This window comes from Schistocerca cancellata, chromosome 3, assembly GCF_023864275.1.
Source record: "Schistocerca cancellata isolate TAMUIC-IGC-003103 chromosome 3, iqSchCanc2.1, whole genome shotgun sequence".
Lineage (NCBI taxonomy): Eukaryota > Metazoa > Arthropoda > Insecta > Orthoptera > Acrididae > Schistocerca > Schistocerca cancellata.
In genome coordinates this window covers 678,657,867-678,673,140 of record NC_064628.1, presented here as the reverse complement: position 1 = coordinate 678,673,140, position 15,274 = coordinate 678,657,867, and positions in this window count along the sequence as shown.

The window sequence follows — 15,274 nt, the reverse complement described above, 5'->3', positions numbered from 1 at the left end:
ACGCTGAGTGTCACAGTTGTATTGTGTTGTATGGAACTGGGGACCTAAAATGACGGAGAGGCTCAAGTACTCCACCACCAAAAGTTCTGAAAACATTGTGGGTAACTCTTTCTGTAATCTTGTACAAGAAACTCATAGTAAACATCGCGGCAATATTATCATACAGAAGCTGAATGTTTTCCTCATAGGATGAGAGAGCTGCAACTGTACGAAGTTCTTCCTTGGGATTTGTCTACTCTGCTGCCGAATAGTGTGCTCCAGTGTGGCTTAATAGGTCTCACGTGAGAAAAATCGATGATCAGCTAAACAAATGCGAGAATAATCGATGTTCAGCTAAACACAGCACTGACGACGACAGTAACCGGTTGCATCTTGTCTACCCGTCTTCACTGGTTACTAATTCTAAACTAAACTAAGTAATCTTCTCAAAAAATATGAAAAAATTAAAATTCGTCAGCTTTCATTCCACTTTGACGTGTCTACTCTTAGAATGAGCGGATTAAAATTGGGGCGGCTTCCTACCATACTGGTGGAATCACTGCAACCAGTGGATTTCAGTATGAAAAGGTAGTGGTCAGAAACGTGGAAATACACTAGTGGCCATTAAAATTGTTACACCAGGCAGATGACGTGCTACAGACGCGAAATTTAACAGACAGGAAGAAGATGCTGTGATATGCAAATGATTAGCTCTTCAGAGCATTCACACAAGGTTGGCGCCGGTAGCGACACTTACAACGTGCTGACATGAGGAAAGTTTCCAACCGATTTCTCATACACAAACAGCAGTTGACCGGCATTGCCTGGTGAAACGTTGTTGTGATGCCTCGTGTAAGGAGGAGAAATGCGTACCATCACGTTTCCGATTTTTGATAAAGGTCGGATTGTAGCCTATTGCGATTGCGGTTTAACGTATCGGGACATTACTGCTCGCGTTGGTCGAGATCCAATGACTGTTAGAAGAATATGGAATCGGTGGGTTCAGGAGGGTAATACGAACGCCGTGTTGGACCCCAAAGGCCTCGTATCATTAGCTGTCGACATAACAGGCATCATATCCGCATGGCTGCAACGGATCGTGTAGCCACGTCTCGATCCGTGAGTCAACAGATGGGGACGTTTGCAAGACAACAACCATCTGCACGAATAGTTCGACGACGTTTGCACCTGAGGGGACTATCAGCTAGGAGACCACGGCTGCGGTTACCCTTGACGCTGCATCACAGACAGGAGCGCCTGCGATGGTGTACTCAACGACGAACCTGGGAGCACGAATGAGAAAACGTCATTTTTTCGGATGAATCCAGGTTCTGTTTACAGCATCGTGATGGTCGCATCCGTGTTTGGCGACATTGCGGTGAACGCACATTGGAAGCGCGTATTCGTCATCACCATACTGGCGTATCACCCGGCGTGATGGCATGGGATGCCATTGGTTACATGTCTCGGTCACCTCTTGTTCACATTGACGGCACTTTGTACAGTGGACTTTACATTTCAGATGTGTTAAGACCCGTGGCTCTACTCTACATTCGATCACTGCGAAACCCTACATTTCAGCAGGATAACGCACGACCGCATGTTGCAGGTCCTGTACGGGCCTTTCTGGATACAGAAAATGTTCGACTGCTGCCCTGGCCAACACATTCTCCAGATGTCCCACCAAGTGAAAACGTCTGATCAATGGTGGCCGAGCAACTGGCTCGTCACAATACGCCAGTCACTACTCTTGATGAACTGTGGTATCGTGTTGAAGCTGCATGGGCAGCTGTACCTGTACATGCCATCCAAGCTCTGTTTGACTCCATGCTCAGGCGTATCAAGGCCGTTATTACGGCCAGACGTGGTTCTTCTGGGTACTGATTTCTCAGGATCTATGCACCCAAATTGCGTGAAAATGTAATCACTTGTCAGTTCTAATATAATATATTTGGCCAATGAATACGCGTTTATCATCTACATTTGTTCTTGGTGTCGCAATTTTAATGGCCAGTAGTGTATGTTTGCGATGAGGAATATCAGACGCTCTTAAGACATGGCACAAGACCAGCCGGCATGGAATTACCACGACGTACCTGAAAAGTAATTAACAGAGTCTTACAGACCACAACATCCGTCCAAGAACCCTCTACCGATGGTGATAGATTTCATCTTCTTAGTGGACTGTGGCAATGAACATCAAACTATCAAACACATTGTAGCAAGCTGCAGTTAGACGTCCTTATCCTGGAATTCCAGAAGATTACTTTGAAGTGACACAGGCAGCCTTTGAATAGATACAAAATTTAGATACTAATTTGTAGAGTAAGTCGTTCAGTTCTACTTATGTTAAGAAAAAGTTATGCAGTTTATTTACGTAAATTGCAGTTCAGTTTGTATTGCCATACGTTAAACAAACAAATAATCAAATTCCGAAAACCGAAGAACAAACGTCAAAAAACGGCGTATACTTCGCAAAACTGGATTTGAAAAAGCCTTCTTACAAACACCACTGGATGAAGACACAGAGACACACTTTTGTTCATAAATTTGAGATTTCCAGTGGACTGTAGGGGCTCAGTGGCGCATTGGCTACTGCTGATAGTGGCAGTCATCTTCGTCTTTGTCGGGGGGCGTTCAACTCCTATATGGGCCATCCTTGGTTCGTATCCCGGCGAGGGAGACTGTGGTCTGTAGAGGGTGGCTGCAGTAAAACCATCGGTGAGCTAATAATTCTTTACAACTTCATTAGGCTCGAACAACTACATGTTATGCCCTTCTCCCGGCTGCCGATTGTGGTGTCGCCACGTAAATTTTAACGGAAAATTTCTTTATCAGTTGGTATGGTTAATTTGATATAGCAACTTTAACTAACTGCATGTATTTATGAAAAGGAAATGTTAAGAAGGAGAAAACTTTTTTCCATCATATCTCACTCAGCTGGAACAATCTCAGATATATTTAAAACAATGTTCTCTTTAACAAAAAGGTAAAAATAATGATTCCTTAAAGAAGATAAAAATTTTCTCAACACCCTGTATCATAAATAGCTTAAACAAATTCCAAGAAAACATTCAGAATAATCGTATTTTAAGTAATATGTTTGCTTTACATATCTAGCAAATCTTTAAGGCAATCAACATTTTGAACTCCTAGCAACTCCCTGAATTCGTGCCAAAATTTAAGGCTAACAAATACTGACGTTAAGAAAATGACCGATTAAATTTATGACATTAAGAATATTGACACAAGAAAGAGAATTAGTCACTTCATTTGAGAAACAATCTGAGCCGTGCGCGGCTCCTGTTCATGCCGCTTCTTGCTTGACAGCTTGTCTTTACGGAACTGTCGCCTCGTTTCTTATTCGATTTACTGGCGTCAGTAAGTTGCTGACTTGCCTGCCTGTGAGTGGCAGCAGCAGCAGCACGTATCGATAAGAGCACTGTCGTATTACCTCTGGAGCGACCACTAGTATTTGAATAGGTTGTTGGTTGGTTCTTCAACCGTCCCTGGGTCGTGCTACCAAGCAATTGTTTAGTGTTACGCTTGGCTGCCTGTCTCACCCAAACTGTTGTTAGGGTTTCTTCCCCAGGCCGACCTTTGGTACATTTCTGAGCAGCATTGTTCTGTTATTTTAAGATTGTGATTTTCTTTTAGTCTCAAGTACTGTGCGAGGCCTTCAGCCGTGTATTAATTTTGACTGTTCTATGTTCAGTATATGGCCTTCAGCCAAACCTTATGTGAAGTATTTTAAGATTAGGCCTTCAGCCGCGTTTTATTTAAAATTCTTGGATGCTCTGTATTTAGGCGTTCAGCCGCGTTTGTTTTAAAATTCGTGGCTTTCAGCCGTAGTGTGTAAATTCCTGTCTGTAAGGTTTCTCTTTAATTATCTTGAATTCTTAAAATGGCCTTCTGCCGTACAGTCAAAATGCTTATCTTAAGGTTTGTCTTTAATTATTTTGAATAATTGTTTGGACCTTCAGCCGTTAAGATATTTCAAGTTTTCTTAAGATGGTTTTCTGCTGTATTGTGTAAATGCTTGTCTTTAAAGGTTGCTTTTTATTATGTTGAAATATTAGTCGGTTTTCAGCCGAGGAATTAATTCAAATTTTACTTAATATGGTTTTCAGCCGAAATTGGCAAATGCTTTCCTTTTAAAGAATCTCCTTTGTTGATCTGAAATATTATTCGGGCCTTTAGCCCAGAAGATATTTTAATTTTACTTAAGAAAGCACTTCAGCCGGTTGTCTAAATTCTTGTGTCTTAAAAGGAAATATTTAAGGATATTTTAATTTTACTTAAGTAAGACCTTTAGCCGTTTCTCTAAATTCTTATCTTTTAAAAGGAATTATTTAAACCTTATTATTGAGAAGTTACATCGGTCCTCAGCCGTGAAATGATCCTTGTTGCTTTAAAGAGAAAACTGTAAATTGTGTTTTCTAGGAATAAAGCTGTGTGTTCTTGTGTAACTTACAGTAACGGATCTTGGCCCCTTTCCACTATCTGATCCGCGCTGTCCTGCGAAACCAGATTTCACAATCATTTCTTAATACAGGCAACTGGCTAAAATCGTAAAGCCAACATTCAATAACTGCCTAGTAATAACATACAAAGATTAAAACGCGATTAAATGAATTTCGTGCATTCGCACAGAATGTAACAAAATGCAGCTAGGCACGCACTTAACACAGTTCGATTGCCAAGTAACAGGAAAATTAAGCGAAACACCTTAACAAACCTTTAAACATTACAACTTTAGCACAACTGTTATGTACGTAACTTAGTCCATAATAATCCAAAGCCAACCCGTTTTCCTTTGTCACAGCAATATTACAAATACGGTTACTGCATTGGGTACTTTCCTTCCTCTATCAACTGATCGCTCCAAACCATTTGGACCGCCATAAACAACTCGAATTGCTTGCCCAACAACATGGAGGGGAAGGCGACCGATCACAGGACCCGAGGAGTAGTGCACTACAGCAGACTAAGTTTATAACATTACTAAGGAGCAATAATTGGCCACACAGAAAGCTTATATCGCTTAATGGAGAGCTTGGCATATCGGCATTGACGCAAGATGAAACTCCGTTATCTGAGAAGAATGAAACCTGAATGTACGAATTTACTGCCAGTCTGTGCCAATAAGGTTCAAAACTGGTTCAAATGGTTCTAAGCACTATGGGACTTAACATCTGAGGTCATTAGTCCCCAAGACGTAGAACTAATTAAACCTAACTAACCTAAGGACATCACACACATCCATGCCCGAGACAGGATTCGAACCTGCGACCGTAGCAGCAGCGCGGTTCCGGACTGAAGCACCTAGAACCGCTCGGCGATAAAGGCCGGCTAATAAGGTTCAATGTATGTAATTACAGCAAATAGGACACGGTAAGGGAGCGATTGTTGCTGCGAATACTAAGAGGCTATCCCATGTAATTCAGCTGACCAAGCTATACCACAAGATCCCATGCAAACGTGTGCTTGAGCGTACTACACTAGTAACACTTTTAACAACCGGGGCAAAATTCCAAGCATTAAGCTCGATTTATTAGAAACATTCACAACCAGTTTGTGATTCATCTCGCCACTTTAGAAACATTCGTTACACTCAGATTTGTCCGAAGCGCAGTAAGGCTCACAGGTTTCAGTCGCCGAATTGGTCCCATCCGGCAGCGTACACAATGCTTATCAACAGACACGAGGTCATTGCTTCGCAGCTACACGGATCACCCTCAGCGAAAGATAATCGCAGCCGACCAAGGCAGCACCAGCCGACGGACTACGGGCTGGTCTCCACACCACAGCACTCTTCAAAACTCCCTCTCGCGACCGCCATCCTCACGTGTCTTCTCCTTCCTCTTTCACTCCGCAACACCGACCTATCGCGGTTAGTTTCTCCACTCTACCTCTCGAAATTCTCGCAAAGATCTTCTTGCCGAAGGAAATCATCCATTCACATTGAGCGCCAAGACTCAGGAGTGTAAAGTTTACACGTTGCGCACCACGCAATCTTCTCTCGTCGATAACCCGTCCACATTCATTACAGAGGTTGTACAACATTCGTAAGTCCAGGCTGCCTTCCTTACTGAGCTCCAATTGCATACAAGTGGTGCCGGTTAGAAACCAACAGCAATGGAGATCCAAGTCTGCCGCGCGGGGTCACAATCAGCGGCCAACAGACTGCCGCTGTTGTGATCAGACAGCAGCCACTAGAAAGCTGTCCGTAGTCACTGCAGTCGGGAACTTCCTTCCAATCGCCGGCGGAGCCGCTTAAAACCGTCTTCCACGGCCACGCCCTCTCTCAGCCGGCCAGGGATGTCATAGAAATTTCAGGGCAAATATACGCGATTGTAATAACTACCGATACGCTTATTCGCACCTATCAAAGCTTAAACTCAGCGTCTTGCTCCGCAGTGAAATTCTTTATTTCGGAACCTAGTTAGTAAACCGATGCTATGATTCTTGTTTGTTTATCACATAATTGTTTTATCACACTAGGCAGATTCTCATCGACAGATTTTAACGAAGCAATTTCAGTACGTATTTCATTTAGTTAAGTTAACATTCCAATTCGTTGTAATGTTAAATTGAATACCGTGATTGTCCAGCACATTATTTGAGAAGAAATTTCATTACGCATAGTTGACATTTCAGATGGCATTTCCTACATCATATACATTAGAGTACTCATCATTACGGTATTTGGATCTGGTACACGGCTGATATTTGGACTAACTGTATGAATAATTACTCCTCTTTCACCAGTTTCGCGAGCTGAAGCGTTTACATTATCTGTCGCCATGTCAAAGAATTCGCTCTCATTGACATTAAATACTATTTCATGAAGCATTTCGCGTTCCGTTTCAGAAAATTTCCCGGTTTTACGATGACATGTAGAATGACGGCAATCACATATCACGTATTTGAAAAGAGCACACAAATTATTAATACGGCAGAGGACATAACTGAGATGAAAAAATTAAAACGTCGCTGCGCCCTTAACGCGCTCGTGATGTGATGTCAGTCAGTTTATAAAAATTAAACTCTCGCTATTCTTAAATTACTGTAAAAAATTTTAATTTGTTCTACTAAGCGAAATCTTGTCTTGAATGAGTGCAGGTGATGCGTGACTTCTCTACACGCAGCTTTGGACAATAGACAGTGCGGCCCTTACCTTTCCTTTGACGATGTAGCATAGACAGCAGTTGCCCAATAGTTTTAAAATGTTTTTAATTCGTCCAGTTATCCATTTTATTGTTTCTTTATAGTAGTGTTTTGGTATTTCCTGTAGGTTCTTTTGTGATAAATCTAATTTTTAACTTTCGGGACCAAGCAAAATTATTTTACGTAATACATGAAACAAAAAACCTGAAAGGTTGTAGCAACCTTGTGATAATAATAAAGTTTACATATCATGCACATAAAAATTATATGTGGTCTGGTCACGGTGACCAATGTAATGTATCCTATGAAAAAAGAAATGAACGTATGGGTAATAAAATGTTTGAACTTAAAACCTTCCAAAAGATAATTGCTCGAATGTAGGCTACATCACAGTGATCACAGCAGGAGCACATTAAAATTCATGAATAATTACAATTTCACTGAAATTATAACTCCTGCTTGCCCAAAGGCGGCTTCTTTACTTTTATTTCTTGTGATTTCTTTTAGTGGCAGGTGCAGAATCGTCATTCGTGAGCAGAAAAGCTTGGTGACGGTGGACCGTAATGTATGGAGTGTAATGAATCTAGTGACTCACATAACGCAAATCGGCGCTTGGATTCGTTCTGACAAACTAAGATTTCACGGTTTCCTTGTTGAAAAAGTAAATGAACAAATGTTCTCACGCTGATGGCGCAAAATCGACACGTTAGCAAACCAATCGCTTCTCAACGTAGTTAAATGTCTGAATACATCATTACTAAAGGCATTTTAACGAAATGTTAAATATTATCATTATTATTATTAAAGTTACAAGTAACAAAAATGCGTCTGTATATGGGGACGGGCTGATAAAAAAATCAATAGCGAAGAAACTTTATACCTATTTATATTTAGAAAATTGAAGAACAAAATTACATCAACTACTGATAAAGTTGGAAATGCAGCCCAAACCGTCTAAGATAGAAACTTGAAATTTGAAGAAGGTGTGGATCTTATACTGTAGGCGTTGTTTAAGAAGGGATTTTCCGAAATTCCAACCCTAAGGGCGTGACATAGGCGATGAAGGTTTTTAAAAATGTTTCTATTAAGACAATTTTGAGGCTAGACCTACGAGAATTGGTATTTGGTTTCCAGTCAGAAAATTAAAAAAAAAAGTGTTTCAGGATTTTTGCATATTCGACCTCTATGGGGGTAAAATAGTGGGTGAAAGATTTTTTTTAAATAAATTGTTATTAAAGAACTACTAAAGGATTTTTAAGGCTGTATCTATGACATCTGGTATTTGATTTCTCGATTAGAAATAAAAAATACGTGTTTCAGTGTTTCTGCTACTTCAGTCCCTAAGGGAGTGTAATATGCGATGAAAATTTTTAACAAAATATTTCGTTACATTAAAAAAAATTTAAAGCTCAATTTATAATAAAAATTGGTATTTCACTTCTCGGTTAGACACAATGAAATATTTCTTGGGGGGATGAAAATGTATATGGAAGTGTCTCCACAAGAACGCAAAAGGCATGATTAACAAAACCTTTGGACTCGAGCTACCGGAATCGCTTTTTGGTCAGAAGTATATTCTGAAAAGACCATGCTTGTATTTCCTTAATTAGTGTGAATAACTTAGAAGGTATTGCAATTTGTGAACAACCCAAAAATTTGATTAAATAAAAACAAAAAATCTCTGCAGGCCATATAGTCTACACGAGCGAAGCAGGGGGCGCTAGGCTAGTCTGTTTATACTGCTCGAAGACTCGACTCCGCGTATCTATCAACGTAGCAGCAGTTTTTGCAGACTCTAAAACATTGTAATAACAGCTTTCAACCACACTTCATTTTGGAAAAATTGTTAGGTGTCAATTCTACATTGAAATTCTGCAAGAATGTGAAATAGAAGGACCAGTAGCGTACACCTAGGCAGATGCAGAGCGTTTTAACAACAGCCTTATGCAGGAGATGCTCTCTGCTGGCAAGTCCGAGCACGCAGCGTGTTTCACACGGACGCTGATGGCCGACCGTGCCTCTGGGGCAAACCCCTCCCACTTTCACCTGCGATACTATTTACGTTTTGAGAATATAGGTGTGATCTTCCAGTAGAGCGTGACGTTATCAAGTTCCATAAATTATGCGTGTGCAGCTAAGTGGCGGGCTGTGCCCTAAAAAAAAAAAAAAAAAATAGCACACCTAAGCGGGGGGCCTGGGCCACAGTCGGCCCTCACCCTCCGTGCTAAACACAAACCGCACTCGTGCCTGACAGCGCAACACATCTCCAGCATAAGGCTGCTGTTAAAACGCTCCGCATCTGCCTTGGTGTACGCTACAACAATGCATCTGCGTGGCCACCACGTGAGTAGCGTTCGTGTACGCCACTCGCTATGCGTGCGCACACGAAAGCCCGTGGTTAGCAGTTCCCTCATACAGCATTACACGGTGATATTCGCCGATTGATGAGCAACAGCCACGTGGCCTTGCCAAGTGCCTAAGTAAATATAGACTCCACACGGCGTCGTCAAAAAGTCAACAATGTACGTGACAAGCGCTCCAATGCATTTAGAATCAGAACTCGTTTTTAGCTGTCGATTTTCCATGTTCTTTGTGGAGAATGTAAATGCTGTCGTTGTCGTCGTCGTCGTCGTCGGCTGATACTCGTATCCGAGTTTTCATTTGTCTCCTGAGATTTCCTTTGTCACGGTTCAGGCGTGGAAGTAAGTGCTGTACACGTGAGATTTACCATATGTTACCACACTATAACGAACATTAAAGTGCTAATCGAGTAATTTTAGCTGTGGCACTGTATATTTGCGTGAAAGGATGGGTGTGTGTGTTGTTCTTAGCATAGGTTAGGTTAAGTAATGTGTAATCCTAGGGACCGATGACCTCTGCAGTTTGGTCCCTTAAGAACTTACACACGTTAGAACATTAGTTGATTTACAGAGTAACAAAAGAAATAAAAAATTCTTACAGGTGGCGGCCTTAGCAGTTTTTAACTGTCTCTGCACCCGCCAGTACTTCTTCCCCTCCCCCTGCCAATATGCGCACGTACTCCACTAAGCAGTCAACGATGAGAAAGCAGCCGACGAAAGCGCTTAATCTTCAACAACTTTCTTAAATTGCTAACATTATCGGATATGTATGCCTCCTTAATATAATTGAGCATTTCTTTTGTGTCTGTAGTGCTACAAAATTAATGAATCAAGCAGGAACTCAGTGGTTGCCTACGATTTAAATGATCAGACATTTAATCTAATATCTCCTAAAACTTAAATGAAATACTGTCGAGTACGAAGCTCTTCCGAAAGTGTTTTAGAATTAACTGTGTGTAAGCCTGTAATTAGAATATGGAATAGCTTTTCGATCCAACGTGCATGTATCCAATTACGAGCTCTGAGATTCAAAAATTTCGGAAGACACATTCGATTCAAGTACATAAAAGACTACGTAATACTGCAGAACACTTGAAACTTTTGTACCGCGAAAGTGTCATGAGATGTCTGGAAGATACTTTTCGCCTTTCAGCACCAACTACAATTATTTCAGCTTTGTCTCTCACACGATTTATAAAAAAAAGCAGTACACCTGCACCGCTTTCTATGACAAATGGACATATAATAGACATTTAATAGCCAAATAAATGACTCAGAAATCGGGCAATGATATTATTTCGAACGTGACTACAAAAGTTAAGCTAATGTGGAATCACAACGATTTATTTGGCAAAAACTATAGGGGAATTTATGATTTCTCAGTTTTTGCTGAAGATTGTGAGCCAAATTCATGTATAGTTGAAATAAAGACGAACTCAGGAGTCCGTTGCATGCATGTGTACGGCAAATCTCCAAAAACCAAATAAAGTGCTTCTGATGCGATAATTGAAAAAAGAGCTGTTCTGGAAATCAATTTGAAAGCAATAAAAAGTACATGACAAATGACAAAGCACTGGAGTAGTAAATGGCATTAGGTTTCAGGTAGGTATTACTCTTAAAACTTTTTATTCAAAGATGACGAATAAGGGTTTGTCTTTGTGTAAGATAATGATGTTTCCAATAATATTTGTTATTCACGAATAATGAATAATAATTTATATCTGTATTGCATAACTTTGCCTTACTCTGATGGTAGGTAAAGTGCGTCACGCATGAACACACTGCAAATTCACAGCCTATGTGCAAATGGGTGCAGCCACATGGCCAGTGTACATGCGCTCACGGGACTGTCATTATCAACGATAATGACGGGCAACTTTCACCAACATCCGTGAAACGAATTCGCGCTCTTACTCGCTCACCACAAGAGCGTACGAGCCACGTGGGTAGGACACCGGCTTGCAGGACTGTAGTGAACACCACTAGCTCTTCTATTCAACATTCTTGCAGAATTTACGTGCTTAACTTTAAGTTTACAATTTTCGCAAACGAATTACCGTTGAAAACTGTTATTTCGTTGGATCTAAACTCTGCAAACAATTCTTACGTTGCTGTGTGCCTGACATCTAGGCTGCCACATTCAGATTCAATGCAACCTTGCTTTTTTCTTTTAAGTAGGTCGAGATGCGAATGGAGCTTTCTCAACATATTCTTAGTGCATCCCTTAATACAAAAAACTCTCTTCATTCCTGTGTTTTCCACCAGTACTCCAACATATGGTTACAAGCCATCGGAAAGTAGAGTAGTCTCTAGATGGTAATATCTCCCTGCGTTTAAAGCAGTATGTAGACCTTGCTTTGCAAATTTTGCAATAGCTTCTACTTTTTTCCAATTTTAATTTCCATGTTCTTCCTTTATGTCAGCTTTCTACGTAATATACTCCGGTTTTTCATTTCTATATGATCCGTTTTTTCATTTCTTGACTACGGTTCCTTCCATTTCCAATTATCTTTTTCCTTATACATAACACATTAACCATGCCTACGGATTATTACCCGAGTAGAACAACTGCAAAACTGTGCTGAAAACCACAAAGCAGCCATTCCATAAGTTATTCGGTAAGTGATACAACATCTAAGTGATTGGCACAGTGCACAGTTACAATTACTGTTTGTTGGGCTTTTGACAGGGTCAAACACAGGGTCCAGTCTTTTCCCAGCTATAGGTTTCTATTTTTGGCCTAAACTGAAAGGCAGCCATTCGCTTGCTAAACTGCTACTTCTATACATAGGACTACTCCCTTAACATAGTAAACCGTCTCCATTCTGACGTATAGTAAACCGTCTCCATTCTGACGTTTATCAATTGGTACAATAGATAGCTATTTACCATAATTATTTACAGTAATACTAATTTCTCCCTGTGTTTAAGGCAATACACAAACCATGCTTGCGCATTTGCAGTAGCTTCACCCTTCCCATATACGTAGGTCATCATAGATACGAAATCTCTTTTAGGAATTCTGGCAAGGTAGAGAATAAAAAAACAAATATTCTTGTACAACATCTTTATTGAATTCTGCGTATGTATTTACACACAGAACACATCTCTTTCTTTATTTTTTGCTTGGTTTAGCTTTAATAACATGCAGCTTGATTTTTAACTTATCATTAGATCTACATCGGAAGATTCTAATTATTCCTCCAGCCAGTGATTTGACAAGTACAAAGAAGGTCTGTTCTCGAATTCCAATATGTATCGAATTTATTCAAGTGGTTCAAGTGGCTCTGAGCACTATGGGACCTAACAGCTGTGGTCATCAGTTTCCTACTACTTAAACCTAACTAACCTAAGGACATCACACACATCCATGCCCGAGGCAGGATTCGAACCTGCGACCGTAGCAGTCGCGCGGATCCGGACTGCGCGCCTAGAACCGCGAGACCACCGCGGCCGGCTATCGAATTTATTTCCAGTAAAATACACTTTCGTACCTTGCTGTAAATCCTCTAACCAAGAGCATTCGGGGAGTTTAATTTTTTCTCTTATTTTCTCATAAGACTATTGTTATAGCACTTCACATCTTCCTGGGTGTGTGGTATCAACTCTTCTGCTGCACATTCTTGCGGAATTTCCCTCTAGCACTAAGCTTACAACTTTTGCAAACGAATTACCGTTGGAAGTTGTTAATCTGTTGCTTTAAGCTTTACAAACCTGTGTTCTGTTGCGACATGCACAACATCCAGTCCAATGCATTTAGGTATAATGTAACTGTCCTTTTCAAGCAGGTGCAGATGAGAACAGTGTTTTATAAAGGGAATTTTTGCAGCTCCTTTAACCTAGTAATCCCGCTCCAATCCGTCATTTTTGGCCAGGACGCCAAAATGTTGCCACCTGTCAATACCGTTTACAGTAACTGCCAATACATGCAGTTGTTCGATACATTATTCTTTAATTGATGTTATTTGTAAGTGAGTGACACACAGTTGCAAATATTGTATGTTAGTATTTAGTACGCTTAATCAGTTTTTCACTGGGTTAAACACACGATCCATTCTGCTCCCGACTGGAAGATTCTACTGTGGTTTGAACTGGTAGTCGCCCATTCGCTTGGCAATCTGCTATCTCTGTACGTGTGAATGGATGTAGAAAACTCGCTGACATGTGCTCATCTACTTACAAGTAATTGTTTTATTGCTAGTACACTGTAATTATTAAGATACGCTCTATTTTGATTCTGAATGCGGTAGTATTCGCTCGCAGTACATACGAGCTGTAAATAAAGTACTGCCAGCACTCAACTGTGGATAGCAGCACGATGTCACAAGAGACGCCTGAATTATGTGCACGCGATGTGGCTGCGTGATCCGTCAAATACCACATTACGATTCGGAAATGCTGCTTCCACGTAAGAAGTGTGCACTAATTAACAATTAAGCTGGATATTAATAGAATAAAGAACGAGTTGTTTAATTTGTGTGTGAAAGTATATGTAGAATTTACCAAAGGTTTTGCACAAGAATATTTGTTTTCGTTTTTTCTACCCTACGATGGTATGGAAAGTGGCTTTTGTGTTACCTTGAAAATTAGTTGAAACTAAGTAGTGGAAACTATAGTAACCATAGTTTCTTACGCATAAGAATACTGAACCTTAGCCCCAATGCATTTTTCTATTACCGCATCAAAGACACAGTCTGCTGATAGACCCATATTGACGTGTTTAGATTCACTCGCTGGCACATTCCAGGTATTGGCAAAAAGACTGCTCGTGGCTCAGTGAGCTTGGTACCTCCAGTTGTGTCTGTGGCGTTGAATACTCGAATGAAAACAGGTGCAAATGGCTGGGAAGACATCTCCTGTGCACAGTGACTGATGTTGCCGTTACTGGTAGTACTGTGGTTTGGGTGGGCACATTAGTGTGTGCTCGTCTGTAACAATAATAACAACAAAGTCCTAAATATAGTGAAACACACACATAATAACAACAATAGGAATAATAATAATAAGAGACATGAGTAAAATACTGGTCCTCTTCTTCCTATCTGGTCGCTGCTGCTGCTGGTGCTGCTTCATACTGGACTTATATAGAGAGAGCAAAGAGAGTACAACTTCCATGAACTCTAAGTATAAAAATTAAAATTGTTCGAATGGTGGAGAGCCAAGCTCGCAGGCCGTTGATGTCCCAAGAGTCCATAAGCATAACGCTTTTTTCTACAGGACAAGGGGTAGGGATGATATCGTTGCTCAAGCACCGGTTGCTTATGTTAGCAATTCTGAAATAGCTAATGTTGATGTCAGTTCCTGGAATGCTGATGGTGATGTCAGCGATTTGAGCCATATCATACACTGCTCCTCCACTGCTGGATGCTGGACACGGTAACTAATGTTATAGTAATAAGTACCAAGAAAGAGGGCCCACGACCACCTCCAATGGGCAGTCAGATTCGGTGGTTTACAGCTTGGGCCAGCGATTCCTTTTCCATCTGCGAGTACCTACATTGTGCCACCGAAAAAGTGTCTTTGATGAGTAAGCTATGCCTTCTGGGTTCCAATGCGACAGAACCGTTGGTTGAAATCTTGTCCAGAAAGGGCTTCAGTTTCTTTGGTGCCTGCACTTTGATCATAGATTTGAGGGTTGGGATGTTTCGGGGAGGAGACCAGACAGCGAGGTCATCGGTCTCATCGGATTAGGGAAGGACAGGGAAGGAAGTCGGCCGTGCCCTTTCAAAGGAACCATCCCGGCATTTTCCTAGAATGATTTACGT